The sequence below is a fragment of the Monodelphis domestica genome, chromosome 1 (assembly GCF_027887165.1).
Source record: "Monodelphis domestica isolate mMonDom1 chromosome 1, mMonDom1.pri, whole genome shotgun sequence".
In the NCBI taxonomy this organism is placed as follows: domain Eukaryota; kingdom Metazoa; phylum Chordata; class Mammalia; order Didelphimorphia; family Didelphidae; genus Monodelphis; species Monodelphis domestica.
Genome location: NC_077227.1, coordinates 366,871,847 through 366,891,225, shown reverse-complemented (window position 1 = coordinate 366,891,225; position 19,379 = coordinate 366,871,847). Strand labels below are relative to the sequence as shown.

At 35.0% G+C, this 19,379-nt stretch overlaps 1 long non-coding RNA gene across 2 annotated transcripts; it reads right to left on the bottom strand.

Moving 5' to 3' along the window:
* Window positions 1–8,547: 8,547 nt before the first annotated feature.
* On the bottom strand, window positions 8,548–19,146 carry LOC103101162 (uncharacterized). Of its 2 annotated transcripts, XR_008915157.1 has the most exons (4): window positions 18,957–19,146; window positions 11,510–11,644; window positions 10,614–10,797; window positions 8,548–8,670 (listed from the first exon to the last, which is right to left on the bottom strand). It is a non-coding gene; the product is annotated as an uncharacterized LOC103101162 (long non-coding RNA). The 2 variants fall into 2 exon arrangements; XR_457812.3 differs by lacking the exon at window positions 10,614–10,797 and having other exon boundaries at window positions 18,957–19,129.
* Window positions 19,147–19,379: the final 233 nt, after the last annotated feature.

The window sequence follows — 19,379 nt, the reverse complement described above, 5'->3', positions numbered from 1 at the left end:
TTGGGTAATTGGAAGTTAAGGAACTTCCCCTACCTCAGGCAACCATAATATGTTAAAGATGAGACATAAACATAGACCTTCCTGACTTGGATTGTGATTTTTCTTTTCACTATGATATGCTACCTCTCTAATTCAGTTCTTTATGTTGGGATTTTTCCAGGAAGATCTTAATCTCACCCAACATAGGTATTGTGTCACAATAATGATCTAAAAACAAAAGAGGGGAAAAAATAAAGCCATAAACTATTAGTTTAATGATAAAGTAGTAAATCAACAAAGATTTATAAGGGCTTTTGAAAGTTTCTTCTATGAAATAAGGAAATAATTGTCCTCTTTTCAAGATAAAGTTGGAGTGATAATTCATGTCTGAAATACAGTATCTAAAATTGAACTTACTCTAAAAATTTTTAAATAAGGTGGTCTATATGGTTTATTCCTTGGATTAATTTAATACTAATAATGCATTTCCCTACTCAAGTTAAAGGTTTTCCTTCTGGACAATTCTAGATTTTTAAACTATGATATATGCCCCAATGAATAAATTTCCTAAGAAAATACAAATGAATGGATCATATATTTGAAAACATACTTGAACAGGAAAAAGATACTTTCATAGTTCTCTGAAGGGTTGAAAAAGGTCTATCCCCAAATTTCTAAGGAAGGGTAAATTTGTTTGGCCAAAATGACATAAATATTACCCACATGATACAATCATTTTGACTTTCTTAAAGATATAGTACTAATTCCCATGTCTATAATGTATAGATTTCAAAGCAATTTCTCTATATCTATGAGGTAGATAGTGGAAGTTTCATTCCCTAAGATAGGCTTGGAGAGTTAGTGGAATGTAAAGGAAATCATTCTGATAGAGCGAGAAGACATCGGTCCAAAATTTAGTCCTGAGATCTACTCTGTGATTTTGGTCAAAAAATTGAAGCCTAAGTTTTCTTATATGCAAGAAATGGATAATAATATTTGTGTTACCTATCTCTCAAGGTTTTTGTTGTGAGAAGAGGGCTCTGTAAATCTTTAGAGTGGTCTATAGATGTGAGCTATTATTAAAAGATTTGTTTAAATCATACAACTGATAATATTTTCTAGAACTTGTGATCTTCTGCCAAATTTTTTGCAAGCATAGAGGGAAGAGGACAAACATTGATTAAGTACTCATTATGTGCCAGATACCTTGTTAAATGCTTTACAGTTATTATTTCATTAATCTTGTGAGATAGATGATATTATTGTTACATTTTATAGTTAAGGAAACAGGCAGACAAAAGGTAAATAAATTGCCCAAGCTCATAGGATTAGTATTTGAAGTCTGATTTAACTCATCTTCCTGGTTCTAGGCCGAGCACTCTATCCATTGTGCCACCTCCATTCAAAGAGTCATCTCTATTTCATAATGAGACCTTAGGGTAGAATTTTAGTGAAAGTTAAAAACTCTTAAGGCCACCTAAAATAGAAAACAATTATTAATTTAAAAAGAAACCCAAGTTCTCACATTTCTTGCACTTTCTCTTTTTAGATTTAACCTGTGATTTCATTAAAAGAGAATTATTGGTGAAGAAATTCCTACTAATGCGACCCAGCACCTGCACTGCAACTTACACTTTTAAAGAGCTGCCTGGGGTGGTAGAAAGGACCATCAAGAGATTATGACTTGACCAGGCTACACAGACAATATATGTCAGGATCTAGACATGAACTCAGTTCTTGTGAAGTCTGAGGCTAGTTCTCTATCCACTATGCAACACTATCTCTCCTTATGGTCTTAGCTTATTTATTTATTCATATTTTTAAAAACCCTGACCTGCCTTAGACTCAATACTGTGTATTGGTTCCAAAGTGGAAGAACAGTAAGGGCTAGACAATGGGAATTAAGCAATTTGCTCAGGGTCACACAGTTAGGAAGTATATGAGGCCAGATTTGAAACATTTCTGGTCCTGGCTCTTAATTCATTGAGTTACTTAGCTGTTCTCCAATTTTATTTTATTTTATTTTATTTTACTTCTAATAATTAATAATGAGTTATACTGACTTGGAGCACCATTTAGATAAGGAAATCTTAACATTTTCTGTGTCATGGACCCCTTGGACACTTTATTGAAGGCTGTGAACTTTTCTCTGAATGACATTTTTAAATATATAAAATAAAATCCATTGGATTACAAAGGAAATCGATGATTTTTGAAATATAATTATCAGTGAATTCCTAGATTAAGAATCTCTGATTTAACTATTGTCCTTCATAGCTCAAACATTTCCTGACATATAAAAACTGAGGACATTTCCCTTTAGAAATTCCTTTTCCTGTCAAGAATGGTTAACACTAAAATATATTTTGTCTGGTTACTACTGGAGTGAATTAACAACGTTTAAATCATTTGTAGGAGCCTTTGGGAAACAGCATTTCTGAGCAGTTGTATGGGAGGTCATTTTCATGTCTCTTTTCTAAATTTCCTAGCTCCATCAGGAGAAAAGTTACCAAGGATGTGATGGCCTCAGGTGACTATCATGTATTCTGAAGCATTGCTCTGAGCTATAGTTAGAAAAGATAGTGGAGGAGCTGCCAGAAAGGGCAGAGGTGGTGTTGGCCTGCATGCAAACCACAAATCTGAGAAAAAGCAAAGCTGGGAGCACAGAGAGTGAGGCTGAAAATATACAGATCAATACTTTGCAGCTCCACTGAAGCAAGACAATGTCTGAAAATGTCAGTGGCAAATCAACAGAAGCCCAGATGACTGGCCTCCCCTGTCATGTAGAAATTTTAAGAAGGATTGATTTGAAATTGACTCATATTTTCCATTTAAGACTGACTCCTACCTGCATGGGCTACCCAGGAACAGAGTCTTGAGAGAGAAAGATGGTTGACGTTGCCCACAAATGGTGATACTGATCTCTTGGAGTACTTCCTGTCTTTATTCCTGCTTCATTAGACACAATCTTTGAGTTCAAAGATAACAAACATTTATTAACTACCCAATGTATGCAGGATGCTGTGCTGGATGCTGGAAGAGATAAAAGCTCATATAATATGTTTCTTGTCTCCATGGATATTTTTGTTTTGCTATGGGCATAAGACTATTATTAAATCTATTTTATAGACATCAATAATACAAAATATGGTAAAGGCATCAAAGATACACAAAAGAAAATTACATTTTACATTAAAGGGAAAAGATCCTTTTTGCCAGTTGTGGGAATTGGATAAACCTTTACCAAGGACACAACATCTGAGTAGGGAGATTGCATGACATAGTTAAAAAGAACATATATTCTGAGAGTCAGAGGACCTGGCTTCAAATTGAATCTCTAACACTTACTCTAGTATCAATATGAGATTGCTTAACCTTCCTTGTCCTTAGTTTTTTTATATGTAATATGAAGGGCTTAGCTTAGATGATCTCTGAGATCCCTTCCAGGTTTACATATATGGAGTTGAGCTTTAGATAATATGAAGGAATACAACATGCAAAGGGGGAGGAGAACATAGAATATAAACTTCTCGATGTAGGTACTCTTTCATTTTTTGTCTTCATTCCTCTAGGGTCTAGCAGAGTAATTGGCACATAGGTACCTAATAAATAATTGGCATGAACAAAAGCAAGGAGGATAATAACAAGGAATGTTTAGTGAAGAGGGAGCACAAAGAAGCATAATCTGAAGTAGGACTATATGAACAAAAGGATGGTGTCAGATAGTGAAAAAATTGAATGCTAGACAAAAGCATTTAACTTTACTTGTTAGGGAATAAGTAGCCACTGATGGTTTTGGGACAGAAAAGAAATGGATTTAGGATGAGGAACTTCAGTTATTTGCTCAGTTTTCTCTTTTTACTAAAAGCAGAGAAGAAAGTCTAAGGAGAATGGTGGTGGCCTTGAAGTAGGGAAGTTGAATGGGTAAAGAGAAGGGGAAGATAATGAACTCTCCTTTGAAAATCTTGACTTTGAGATGCCTAAAGAAGATCTGGGTCTAGATATTTAAGAGGTAATTGATGCAAGATTGGAATTCTACAAAGAGAGAGGTATTGGTTAAAAAACAAAACATGACAAACAAACAGACAAAAAACTGCCCATGTTTAGACTGGAGGAGAAACGATTCAGGGAAAATGTGATAGCTGTCAATAAGTATTAAATATATATTACAAGGAAAAGGAATTAGGGTTGTTTTGTTTTGCCTAAGAAGGCAAAACAAGGAACAATAGATTGAGGTTGCAAAGAGGCAAATTTAGGCTTGATGCTAGTAAAACTTCTGCCAACAATGAAATGTGATGGCTTGAAAGGTAATATATACCAACACTTTGCCAGTCCCTGAGTCTTGTCTTTGTTTTGTTTTCTGTTTTTAATCTTCCTTTTCTCTTTTTTTGCTTCTCCTCTCCTGTTTTTTTCTCTATCTTTTCCTTCTTTTCTGGGATATCATGGTAGGGATTCCTTTTTGTGTATAGATTATATTAGTTGACTGCTGATGTCCTTTCCAACTTTTAAATCCTGCCATTCTGTGACATATCCAGATCTCCGCATAAGTAAGCTTAAGCCTAAATCATTTGGTTATATATAATAAGGATTATGTATAGTGAAGAAACTATTCATGTCTTTTTTTTAGTCCTTTAAAGAAAGGAATCAGGTACTATTCAAAGGTAGAATGGTATGGTTCTTCAACAAGCATTGAAGAGAGAAGATTTAAGTCCTGCAGTGATACTTACTAGCAGTTTGAATCTGAGCAACTCATTTGGTCTCTCTGGGTCTCAGTTTCCCTATGTGGAAAATTATAAGGTTGAATTCTCTTTAATTCTTGGTTTTTCTGGAAAGTAATTCAATTCAGAGGAACTGGGTTTGAATACTGACATTTATTCCCTTTATCAGTTGGAAGAATTCACTTAATCTCTCTAGGCCTTAGTTTCTTCACCTGTAAAACAGGGGGTTGTGAAGATTGTCTTTAAGGTCCTTTTAGTTTCTACAACTGTAAAATGGAGATAATAATAGCACCTTCTTTAAAGCATTTATATGAAGAACAAATAAAGTAATTTTTGTAAAGTACATAGGCAGCCAGGTGACACAATGGAAATGCCACTGGGCCTAGAGTCAGGTAAACTTGATTAAATATGGCTGCAGACCCTTACTAGTGATTTGTCCCAAGGCAAATCACTTAACCTCTGCATGCCTCAGTTATCTCATCTGCAAAATAGGACAATAATAGAACCTATCTCCCAGGATTGTTGTGAAATCAAAATAAAGTAATATGTTTAAATGGTTTACTAACCTTAAAGTGCTATATAAGTGCTAGTTATCATTAAAATGCTTCGTAAAACTTAAATCAATATATAAATTTTAGTTACTATTATGAAGATTGGTAATAATAAATATTCCATGATTGCATGGTGTGTCTCTTCCCGAGACTAGCACAACAACCAAGTCTTTGAGAGAGAGTCATGAATGAGACATGATATATGGCATTACATTGGTTATACATTTTCATTTCAGAGATCATTAGAGAAATAAGAATTATTGCTCCTATCTTTATCAGTGACCTATTCTCTGTCGATGCTTACTGTTATTTCCATGGTAACTGGTAGTTATTTCACTGGACCTGGGCATGAAGAATAGAATTTTTTAAAACTCTGTTAAAGAAACACCCACCATGTAATTGAGAAGCTGGGGAGATTATTCATTGGGCTATTTCAGTGACATCAAAAGCTCCCCAAGATGACACAAGCTATGACTCAGCAGTGGATGTTACTTACGCAGGCTGGTTCTTCATCAGCGAGGGGGTTGTATGGATGTAATCCTTAGAACCCCATAGTTGCTTCCCCTGTTGGCACTGTGTGGGTGTAAGCCAGAGAAGAGAGGGACTCTGTGGGAGGAATTATCATCAGAGTTTTCAATTTCATTAATTAAAAATTACCTGGGGTGATAGTTTTATGTTTACCGGCACTTTGTGCTATTAACAGGAATAAAACTAGTTCTTGTATCTAGCACTAAAAGATGGAATTTATATTTATTTTTCTGTTTCCTTGTAACTTAATACTTTAACTTTGTGTAAGGCTGGTTCTATAACACAGATAATTTGACCATTTTTTGTTGAGTGTGTGAGTGAATCATCTCTTTTCTACTTTTCAATGACACTCTATTTAGAGACAATAATATAATGGATAGAAAGGCAGACTTTGATTCAGGAAGTCTTGGGGTCAAGTCCTGTCTCAGACACATAATAGCAGTGAGAATGTGGAAAACTCACCTAATGTCTCAGTTCCTCATGGTAATTTTTAAATAGTTACAGATGAGTTACAGTCTGTTTCTTTAGAAGAGCATTTCCACATTGAAATTTTCTATAATAGGCTTAGCCATCCATCCCCTTATGATTGATTATGCCATAAACTACTTAAAGACATTAATTACACCAAAGTGTTTATTCTTCAAATATGGTCAGTCATGGTCTTGTAAGTGGTTTAATAGATATGGTTTTTTATCATAGAAATGACAGTAAAGAAGATGCATTTCCATCTTCTTTGCTGCTGCACCCCATGAACACCTGGGCCTTTTCATTTGTGGCAGAGCCCTATTGAAATGCAAACCCCTGACAGTAAAGATTGTCTTGCTTTTCTATTTATATCTTCAGTTGTTAGCACATGGAAAGCAGTTAATATGTTTTTCATTCATTCTTTGGGACCATTTATGCAACCTGAAATGAAATTCTTTAGTGATCCCCAGGAACCTTGATATATGCATGATGTAGGGAAGATAAAGGGTTCTTGGCTCAAGAACATCTCTGCTGGGATTTATAGAAGACAGCTTCTTAAACACCTCACAGGCCTCTTTTTATTCAGAGAGAAGACAATTTCATTGCACCTATCAAACTCTGAGGGAAGGCCTACCAGTTGCATGAGAGTTGATGGCAACAGCTGATGAGAAAATAGGCCACTGACTGGAGTAGAGGGACAAATCTTTAGGTCTGGTAATTAGAAGACAGTCTCAACGTTGTTAGAAACAGCTGTGTCACTTAAGGGTTTTGTACCTCATTCTCATATTTATTCAAAAGAAGGTAAATCCATACTGAAAAAAGAGACTGAGTCATTTAGAAGGAAATATACTTAGAAAAGGTTAAAAGTGTTAGGCAAATGTTAAGTATCATTTATAATGCCATGCATTCTCTAGGTGGGATGGTTCTATCTGCCTTTAACTTAAGGACCCCTTTCTACTTCCATAGAGACTCACAATTACTGCATGGTGCATAGGACTCAAATATTTGAAAAACCATTGTTATGTGGATTTTAAGTATCTCAGTGGAAAGTTATTGAGGAAGAGTTGGGGGGGGATAAGCATTTATATAGTCTACTACATGGAAGATATTATGCCAATTGATTTATTAATATTATCTTCACTGATCTTCACAAAACTTTGCAAGTTGGATACTGTTATCTCATTTTACATTTAAGAAAACTGAGGCAAAGAGAGATTAAATGACTTGTTAATAAATATTTGGGGTCTGATCTGAATTTAGGTCTTCCTGACTCCAGACTCTAAGCTCTATCTACTATGCTATCTATCTTACTGGCAATTCCAGCATTGTCTTTGGAAATAGATGCTTATAAAGTTATCAGTGCTTATTTCCTTCATTTCTCTTCTATTTTTACTTACCTACAAACAATTTCTCAGACCCTGAATTTTGACATACTAGACCCTTTTATTCAGACATTTGAATAATTGATTGAAAGAACAAAAGAGTGAGGGTGGGATATCATAAATGAGTTATTCCCTTCTGCTCATCTAGCCTGTTTTTGTGCGTGCGTGCGTGCGTGCGTGCGTGCGTGCGTGCGTGCGTGTGTGTGTGTGCACTCTACATCTCATAATGCATTTTAATGCAAAATATGACTAATTCCTCCCCTACATTCCCAATTGGTACATAAGTGGGTACATTGTCACCTTCCCGTAACAAATTACCATAAAATATGAGATGAAGATTATCTTCCAACCTTCTAATATAATTGTAGAAATTGCTTTGGAGGACTAGGCTGAATTTGGAAACTTTAGGTTGGAGAATTTAGGAGATTATTTGTTTTGCAGTATGGGTGTGTTTGTGTTAATTTATATTTCCTACTATTTCCATCTGTAGTTTTTGTTTTCCAAGAATGCCAGACACTCTTTTGCAAAATTAAATTCATTTTAGATCCATCATCATAAACATCAACCCTCTCCCAAATCCTGGAACTGATGTGGATTGGCATAATTTCTGATAATCACCCAGCAATTTAAGAAAAGTCCTGCTGGGCATGACATGAGATTCTCTTTTTATTTCTGAATAATAATTTCAGATCAGTGAAACTATGGAAATATTGGAATATAGGAATATATCATAACCTCTAGGAGTCATAAAGAAAATGATGAGAAATAGGGAATGAATATGTAAAGTAATTTGCTGAAAATAAATTTTTAAAAATCATGGCTCTTTAATCTCCTTTGTGTCACATCACAAGGAGCTTTATTTTTATTCTACTTATGGCCAGTCGATTAATGTTCTGACTTGAAATGAAAAGATAAAGAGTTAAATTTCATGGCAATGAAATATATTTAATAGCCGTCTTTCCTGATTCACAGATGGCAACAGTCTCAAGAATTCCGAGTGTTTGAGAGCTGAAGATGGCACTCTTGTGCTACAACCAAGGACTGGATCTAAAGGCACAAAACAGGGAGAAATAAGGGGTTAAATTTAAAACCTTTTCTTTGAGATTTTAAAGGACACCTTCCACCAACATATTCTTTTCTCATATTTAACCCCTGGATTTCAGAACCCTGGACAGATCACGGGGAGAAAAAAGGAGTTACTCTCAGAAATTCAGGATTTATGAGAGAACAGGGTTAATGGGAAAGGAAGCTTTTCCCAAAGACTTATGGGAATTTAATGCAGTGGTATATTGTATGTATGGTTCCAAAAAAGGAGACTTTAGAAAACTATTCTAAATAGCATACAGTCTCATCATAGGAATATTGACATAGAATTCTAAGTATTGGAGCAAGAAAAAAAAAAAGAGATACATAAGAGAACTGGGGACAGAAAATCTGAGATCCCTATTAGGTTTTGTCTACACTATCATTTAATTATTGTGGTATAGTGGAAAGACCCTGGATTTTGGAGTCAAAAGTTTGGGGTTCAAATTTGGTTGCTTTAATTTACTACCCTATTTCCTACCAGCTATACTGCTTTTAAATTTCTTTGAACCACTCTTTTCATTATATCTTCCTTTCCCACAAAACTCATCATTAGAAAATCTTATGATTCTGCAAATTGTAATCAGATTGTTACTGATAAATAATCAGTAACCTCTATTTCTCTGATTGGACTCTCTGGCTAGAGAGCAGGGCCATAGGTCCTAGAACTTCTATTGAAGGAGGATATTCAACCCAGGTTTCTAATTTCCATCAGCTATATACATTAGCACTTTTTTAGACTTCTCCCTCATGCCCCCAAAATGGGTCTTTCTCCTCCCTCTTGTCTTTCAACTTCTTTTTGTGTGTTTATTCTTTAGAGTGTAAGCTTCTTGAAAGCAGAGATTGTTCTTTTTTTTTTTAAATAATTTGCAGTTTGCTAATCTGATCAATAAGGGGATTGGATTAGATAACCCCTAAGGTCTCTTCTAATTTAAAATTTTATGATCTGACCTACAAGTAAGGAAATGAATTTATCTTGAAATTCAGCTTGACTTCCATTTAGAGAGAGAGAGTTAGAACTGAGATGCTTATTAATTTCAATCTGAGAATAATCTTTCACATAAGTAAAATTTCTTACTTTCTTCAAGATTCATAATGATTGCTCTTAACTGAAGTGATTTGCTTTACCTTCTTCACATAATCAGTCAATCAAATCAAAATAAAATAAAAATAAAATCAATGCCTTTGGGGGTCACAGAGTGTGTCATTTTTGTCTTTGCCCCTATGGCTACCAACAGGCAACACGGAACAGTAGCTAGAAACCTGGTTTTAGAGTCTGAAATCTGCATTCAGACTCCACTTCTAACACATACTGTTTGCATGACCCTTACTAGGACTGTCATTTAATATTTCAGTTCCTCAAGTGACTGTAATCTCTAAGATTAAAAATTGCAGAGAAGATGCTAAGCTTTGACTGTTGAGGGTATTTACTCATTGAAAATTCTTCATATCACTGAAATCACAAGTCCAGATATGTTCCCATTGCTTAACATGGTGCCCTACACATAGGAGATAAATATATACTGAATAAAATTTCTATATTCAGTTGCTTTTTCTAATACTAGGGACCAAGTGTTCTCTTGGACAGCTTTTCTTCTTTTGATATGCCATTTTCTTGTTCTTCACTTTCATTTCTATGCTCTCTTGACTATTCTCTGTACTCTCCTTATCTTATCACCTTAACATAAGGGTGTGTGTGGCCCTAATATTTCAATGAATTTAAATTCTATATCATCTTAGAAATTGCTACCCACATTCCCCCCTAGCATTTCAAACTCAACATAGGCAAAATGGAATAGACCACCTTTCTTCACAAGATGATCCTTCTCCAAGATTAGAACTTCAAAGTCATCTGTAATTATTTTCTTTCTGTTATCCTCCATAGACATTCAATTACTAAATCTTACCATATAGATTTTATCTCCACATCTCTTATTTCCTCCACTTTTCTCCCCTTTTATATGACTGTTTTGCTGTTTCAGCACCCCATAACATTTTGTTTAGCCTATTGAAATATTCTCCTAATTAGTTTCAGTTCGTTTCAATTTCATTTTCATAGTGATGCCAAGATGTTCTTCTTGAGGTACTGTTCTGATTATTACAAAAACAAGAACAAAAACAATCAGTTGCTCCCTATTGCCTGTAACAGAGGCAGTTCTGTGCAATAGAAAAACTACTGCATTTGAAATAATTGGATCTGGAATAAAATCCTACTACTGACAATTAAAACTTATTCACATTTAGTTAAGTTATTTAATTTCTCTTAGTATTGATTTTCTCATCTCTGTAATGAAAAAGTTGAACTAGATGACCTCTTAGATCTCTTATAACTCTAAATCCAAGACTTTAGTTTAATATTTTAAACTCTCCCAATACAGTTGCAAACTGATTTCTATTCTTATTTTACATCACTTGATATTTAAAACTCTCAACAATATGTTTGCAAACTTATTTTCTATGCTTATTTTGCATCTCTCTCATTCTCTATTCAGCCAAATTGCTCTGCTAGATGTTTCATAAACATGGCATTCCGTTTCCTGTCTTTGTATTTGCAAGAAGTATCTTCTACTCCTTTCTCACCTTTACTTCTCAGGATTCTTATCATCAAAGCTTAGTTCATGTTCTACCCATAATTGAAGTATTTCTGGATTCCCCTCATTTTTTGCTTTCTCCATCTCATATTAAGCTTTCTACAAATTGCAAAGAAGTTGCTATCCTGAATTTTTAAAGGGAATTTGCTTATTGGTTATTTCTCATGCCAATGAAATTATATATCTAGTTCCTCTCCTTCTCTTTTACTTACCTGTGTTTATGCTATATAATTTCCTGCCTGCTTCCCCCAATAGAATATAAGATTCTTGAGGAAAAGGACTATATCATCTCTCTCTTTCTCTTTGTTTACTCAATTTCTTTTAGATAGTAAATACTCAATATATTTCTGTTGAAGAAAAGGAAAATGGAAACAATAAGGTTAATTAAGGAATTAAGTTAAATGAAAAATAAAAAATGAACTCAAGAATACTTTAGAATCTACTCCCATCTTTACTAATATGTAGCTAGGACAGTAGACCAAAATTTTACTATTTAATAATATTAACATATGATTTGCCTTTCTATAGTTAATGTTATAGAAATGTAACTGGCCAATTTCAGTGGCTGGAGTAACTACTGCCCAGGATCAGTGATACCACCTGTGGCAAATAGCATGAAATGTGATCTCAAATCAACTTTATAATTCATGGTGTGACTATCATTTAAAAAGTTATTAAAACAAATTTATTTGAGTGGGGAGGAAAGAATTAGTCGGATAGAATCTCTGAGATGGATGGGACCTAAAAGACCAAATTTCTTTACTTTGGCAAGGATTCTTCCCAGACAGCCGATGGGAAGGAAGGAAAGACTAGGATTAGGACCATAAAATCATAGATGCAAACATAGATGCAAACATGGAGGGGACTAGAGAAATTATTTAATCCAAAACCATTTCACAGTCCAGATAAATTAAGTGATTTGCTTAAGATCACATAACTAGTAAGTGTCTGAGGTAGGATTTGAACTCAGATCTTCATGATTCAGTCTAGTTCCTTGTCCAGTATATCAAACTGACTCGAGGGTGCAGTGTGGCTGCTAGCAAGAGAGAGAAGGTAGGAATAGAGACTTGTTGACCTAGAAAACAAAGAAAGGAAAGGAAGAGTTGAGTTGGAGATTCTTTTATTGAATAGACTGAGAAATACCAGAAACTCTCACATATTCAGTTGTTCCTAAGGCCTACTGCTGGTTTGCTGGGATAAGACTTGCACTGGCATGTGCTCTGACATCAATCCAGCGAGACAGACCTTCATTGCCAATATTCTAGATTGTCTTTGTATGGAAAATATTTTCTACCCATCTTTTTATTGGTTCTGACACTTTAGAAAGAGATTATAGGGAACACTTGTTGACCCTGGATACAGCTCTCTGTTTTATTGTCCATATGTAGTTCAGGATCACAGTCTCTTGGCAAGGAAGAGCACTAGCACAATGTAGTCACAGGGAAACAGTGACCCTGGACACAATTCCAAGATGGAAAAGTCACTCACACACTGGAACACAGGTCAGGAGAGCAGTGGCCACATCTCTCCTTAGATCATAACACTTTGGAAGAGCTGAAAACTTATAGAGCCCCAGAAGTAGCTCTGAAAACAGCAACACAACAAACCCAAAGCTTGGGAGGATAGTGCTAGTGCTCCCTCCACTCTGGGAGTATAAAGTTGCAATCAAGAAATAGATTGAAAAAATGAGTAAATAAAAACAAAACCATACTATGACCATAAAATGTTACTGTGGAGATAGGGAAAGTCAAAATACGAACTCTGAAGGTAACAACAATGTCAAAACAGCTACATGTAAAGCTTTAAAGAAAATTGTGAATTGGTCTTAAGACCTTCCCCCCTCCCCCAAGAAAATTCCAGGAAGAGCTTAAAAAGCATTTTAAAGACCAAATAAAAGAGATAGTGAAAAATTGGTAAAAGAAATGGAAGAGATGTAATACAATCATGAAAAATGAATCAGCAGCTTGGCAAAGAAGGCACAAAACATCTTGAAGGAAATATCACAAAAAAACCCAGAATAGGCCAAATAGTAAAAGAGGCACAAAAATTCACTGAAGAGAAGAACTAAAAAATCAGAATTGGCAATGGGAAAAAGATATACAGAAATTCAGTCAAAGAAAAGAACTTCTTAAAACAAAAATTGACCAAATGAAAAAGGAGGTACTAAAACTCACTAAAGAAAATAATTTCTTAAAAATTAAATTGGGCAATTGGAAGCTAATGACTCTAAGTGATATCAAGAAACAATAAAACAAAATCAAAGGAATGAAAAAATAGAAGAAAAAATGAAATATCTCATTGAAAAAACAACTGAGCTGTAAGCTTGATAAAGAAGAAATAATTTAAGACTTATTTAACCACCTGAAAGCCATGATTGACAAATAAGCCTAGACATCATCTTTCAAGAAATTATCAAGGGAAATTTACCTGATATCCTAGAAGCAGAGGGTAAAGTAGAAATGAGAAAAATTACTGATCACCTCCCACAATGAAAACTCCTAGGAATGTTATAGCCAAATTCCAGAGCTCCTAGCTCAAGGAGAAAACATTACCAGCAGTAGAAAGGAAAAAATTCAAACACCATGGAGGAATAATATAGGAAAACACAGGATTTAGGAGCTTCTACATTAAAGAATCATAAGGATTAGGAAATGATATTCTAGAGGGCAAAAGAGATAGGATTACAAGCCAGAATTATCTATCCAGCAAAGCTCAGTATAATCCTTTGAGGGGAAAATGGATATTCAATGAAACACAAGACTTTCAAATACTTCTGGTGGGAAAAAAAGAGCTTAATAAAAATTTTGACATTCAATTACAAGACAAAAAACATAAAAAGGAAAGAGGAAAGAAATCATAAGGGATTCGATAAGGTTAAATTGTGTACATGGAAAGACACTTGTAACTTCTAAAAACTATCATTTTTAAGGCACTAGGAGTATACTTAGATAGAGATATGTGAGTTGACTATGATAAGATGTTATCTTTAAAAATAAAAATCAAGAGTGAGAAAGAGTGATACACTGGGAGAAGGAGAAAAGGAGGGGTAGTATAGGGTAAATTTTCTCACATAAAAGGAGCATAAAACAGCTTATAAAGTTTTGAGAAAGATGCATGGTAATGGATAACACTTGAACTTTATTCTCATCACAATTGATTCAAAATGGGAATAACATACATACTCAATTGTGTTTGCAGGAAAGTATGAGGGGAGGGATTGAGAATACGGGGGAGCTAATAGAAGGGAGGGCAGTTTGGGAGAGGCAGATGAGAGTCATCTAAAAAGTTAAAATGTTATTTCTAAATTATAATAGCAAAACAGTTTAAAAAAGTTAAGTATACATGTATTAACTGATTTCATAAACAAGTCAAAGTAGTCTCTTCCCCTTTATTCTTTTTTCTTTTTGTTAGGGTGTGTGCTCCTTTAATAAGGTTTACATTTTAGAGGAAACTATGTTTGCAAGAGCTTTAATTGTAAACCACTCTGGCCACATTGAAATGAAAGAAGGCAGATCAATCACTTAAATGAACATTAAGCTTTTGAGTAAGGATTGAAAAGATTCTATTTTTTCCTCAGTTGTCCAGAAGAGATCAGAAGCTATCAATTAAATGCTGGCCAGCGAATTTCCCATAATTGATTTTCTTGACTGGTGGAACATATTGTTATTCATTACACTTTCTTGTCATCTCTTTGGCTTCCTCATGATTAGATTTAGATAGATGTGGTGCTGGGATATAGGGTAATTGGACACAAAAACACAAAAAAGTATTTTATTAGCAGGTCTGCTGGAGAAGAGAATGATGGATTTGCCAGATTGGTAAATACTTCTGAAAGCCAAGAAGAATCAAATTAACTAAGTGATGGTACACATGACCACCTTCCCTTAAAAATTATTCTGATATTGTGTGGGGTCCCTGAGGCCTTGCTAATGAAACTCTCAGAAATAAATGTTTATATAATGGATTTCAAAATTCTATTCAGTGTGCAGAACATTGTGATTTTGTTCTTTCTGGTGTGGGTGGCCATGAGCAATCTACTTTTGAATCATAGTAATAACAATGAAAACTTTTAGGGGAAGGTGAAAGGAAGAGTAGTTGCTATTTTGAGTCCACATAAAAATACTACAGTGCTGTCATCACAAAGGTGCCAGGTGACAAACACCTGCTACTATTTATTTTTGTGGCCCAAATCCAAGGAAAAACTTGATAGCAGGAAACGGAGCTTGCCTAGTGATCTGTTCTTAAAAAAGCTATTTAACACAAGAAAGGTGAAAAAGAGATTGTCATTCAGTCATTTATTAAACACCTACTATGTGCCATAATGATATTCTTCAAGTGTGAATAAATATTTTTGCAGTCTTGGTACTGAAGTTTCCATGTTCAAGGACAGTGCCCTCATTGTTACTTTTTGTATTACTTGCTTGAAATCTATCCCAGGAGATGGCTGTCCATCTAAATAATCTCTTTCATAAAGTCAAGAGAACCTTCTGGGGTTTTTCTTTCAATTTGGGGAATGTTATTTAAGAATGTAAAAGGGCAAAAAAACACCTAGACATTTGTGAGGAAAAAAATCCACAGAAGTTTTTCCATTGCCACTTTCTTAGTGAATTGATATAAACCTATCTGCTTCTAGAAACACTTGATACAGTTATGGGATTATATATCTACATCTCTGTACCTATATAGTTAATCAAGAAAGGTTTAATAGAAGATTGGTATGAACTAACATTCACATAACTATGTGATTTTAAAATTGATTGCCCTTTTTAGTCACATGTTTTTCCTCCAGCTCTTCCAAATGTTAGGAAGAGGCATAATATTTGCCCCGTGGTGTTATTTTCAACCAGAGTAGTAATGAATATTTGAAAGCATAATAAGACCAGTGCTTGTATTCTCAAGTTAAATAGCTTTATAACTTAATTAAATAATTTCTGGCCATATATGTTCATTTGAATTTTTAAAAGTCATCATTTTTTAGGAGAAAAGGTAAAAATATTTATTAGTCAATACTTTCACAAGAAAAAAAGAAGTGTTTGTGAAATCATCAACAATTTCCTGATGAAGTTCATACTCATGAAATTATATATTTCAAGACAGTGAACCAGGTGGATCATTCTTGCTACTTAAAGATTTTTTTCTTTTCTTTAGGTATAGAAAGTTAAAATAAAAATATATTTGCTTTTGATAGGATTTTTAATGTCACAAAAAAGGGATTTCAAGAAAACCAAACACTATATTTGACACATCTCCTCTGATCTATAAAAGGCTCCCACAACTGACATACTGGTCCCTATAGACAAAGTTCCCTTAAGTTCAGCATACATTATATCTATATCATCTTAAAACTTTAGCTCATAAGCCCTTCAGTTATATATTTTTGTCAATAAGTCTAGAGGACATGATTTTTTTCAAAAAAGGAAATTTAAAGAAATAACATAGAAATAAAACACAACAAATCATAAAAACAAAAACCCATGAATCATATAATTCTCTTTCACAGATATGCATGCCACATTGGGAAGAATAAAGATACAGGAGAAATGGAGGAACAAAAATAGAAAGGTTATGTTTGGTCAGAGATCATATGCATGCACTTGTTCTCTCCTCTCCTTGTCTCTTGTTAGATCTATTCGCCATTAAAGCAATAGTGTCATAGCTTAATATTGTCTATAGTTCTGTCAGGCGCATCATCTCTGTCAAGCATGTGGGCCAAGTATGTAGTACATGCTGGATGTTTCTCCTCATTGTTCTCTAACAGCCACTACTCATTGAAAGGCCCAGCTCCATTCACTGAGCATTAGGTTTCTCTCTGGTTTTGTCTTTAGCCAGACTCCTTGACTGAAGTCCTGAAGAGGACCAATGTTTGGTATAAAGCCCAGTGACCTTCTATGTTATAGCCTTTTTAGGAAAGTCTAACTTTAACATAACTAATTACTGGACTAAGAAAACAAACAAACTATGGTGGCTGTTTTCCTATGATACAATTTCTCCTTCTCTAAATATTTTCTATCTAGAATGGATGTTTCTTCCCCAGACTATACAGGGTCTTTGGAATACTGAGCAACATTTACTATCTACTTACTTCAAACTCAAAGCTGCCTTTTTTAAAATACAATTTCCTTGTCATAAGCACCTGTTTTTGTCAGATGCCTAACTCTAGCTTAGAATCCAAAATTTCATGTGTTCTCATTTCAAATAGTTAAATATAATTGGCATCTGTTTTAGAGGCTGCCCTTACAGCAAACTGAAGGGTTTTTCTGAATTCCCTTGTTTCCCAGTTCCAAGAGTCTTTTTGCTGTCCTATGCAGAGAAATGAGGGAAGAAAAAAGGACAGGAATAAAAACTATGCTCACAGTGAAGAAAATCATTGTCCTTCCCCTATCTAACAAAATTCTGATATTTTATATGTACATATATCTGGCCAATCTTTCTACGTTTTAGGACTGTTGTACAAAGATACAATACTTTGACATTTTCATGAACATATATGTTTATCAGAAGCAATTAGGTGGCATAAATGATGGAGTGCTGTTTCAAAAATCAGGAAGGCAAATTAAAATCCACCCTCAAACACTTATTAGCAATATGAACCTGAACAAGTAATTTAACCTCTCTCTGCCTCAGTTTATTCAACTATAAAATGGACATCTTGATAGTAATTACTTTACAGGGGTTATGAGAATCAAGAAAGATAATATTTGCAGACTGCTTATTATAGTGCCTGAAACATGGTAGGTACTTAGAGGACCAATATATATATACTCTATTTTAAGCTCCCTAGGTTATTACCTCCAAAAGATTGAAATTACAGAATTAAAGCCCAAAGATTACTGCCCATGACCCCTCCTTTCTCAAGCACAAGACATACTCCAAGGCCCTATAATAAGCACTGGCCAAAAGCTTGAGTACTATAATGAATCTTTTCCTGCACCTCACTCCAATGAACTTGTTGAAACAGAAGCCAAGCGGCATTGCTAGGCACTTCAAAGTGACACAAGAAAAACAGAACTTGTAAGTTGAGGAAAACTCCAAAACTGGTCTGCTTTAAGTTCTCACACCTAGATACAAAGATGTTTTGTTGTTCATCTCCCAAGCAATTATGATTAATAGTGAAAGCTGACCAAAAGCACAATGATCCTCTCAGCAGGTCAAAGGGTACTAACCTACAAATGGCTTTATTCACATTAATCAAATCTATCACAGAGTGTTGTAGAAACCTAGCAAATGATCACAGAATTCTGTGATTTGGTAATATCCAATCAAATTGTAGAATGTCGCATAACAGTCATCAGCTAGGTTCTACTCTACAACAAGCCCAAGATGAATTGAAGTCACTCCACTTAAAAAACAAAAAATGGGGAGATGCCGGGAGCCATCAAAGAACATACTGTTTGAAATGGTCTACGTGGAAACTGGGGCCTGCAAAGCAGCACCCAGTAAGGATAGAAACCACCCACTGAAACCCCCCTAAGTGACTTTCATTTTTAACATCCCCTTATTATTGAAATTGCTGTGATTATTATTCTTATATAGCTCCAGGAAAAATAGATGAGAGCAACATGCTTGCAGGGTTAATATAGATATCTCACTGTGTCCCCCCAGGATATTACTAGGAGAGCCCACTTACAAAATTAAACCTAAGGATTCTTAAATACTCACTTAGATAGGACCCTCTTTTCTAGGCATAAAAACTTCTGGCAAATCTTTGCTCTGAATTCCTTAACCTATATCTCGGTCATGTTGATTCTACCCACTCATCCTGCCCTTAGCAACAGTGATAGATAGCAACAGACTATCCCCCAGGCTTCCTGTCTGTTGTTAGGTTCCATGGAAACATGTATTTTGAGAATCAAACTGTGTGCCCAATAGATGTGTGATCATGAGGGTATAAAATAAAGCCAGGCCTCAGCCAAAGTGGAACAGTTTATGCTGTGAAACCTGTGCTGTGAGTTGAATGCGAAATCTGTGCCCCGTCCATTATTTTGCCACACCGTCCCACCTCCAAGACCCCATCCCCTGTGGGAGGCCGGCCCACCCCACAGCATACTTTAAATACTTGGTGCTCTCTCTCCTTCCCTCCCT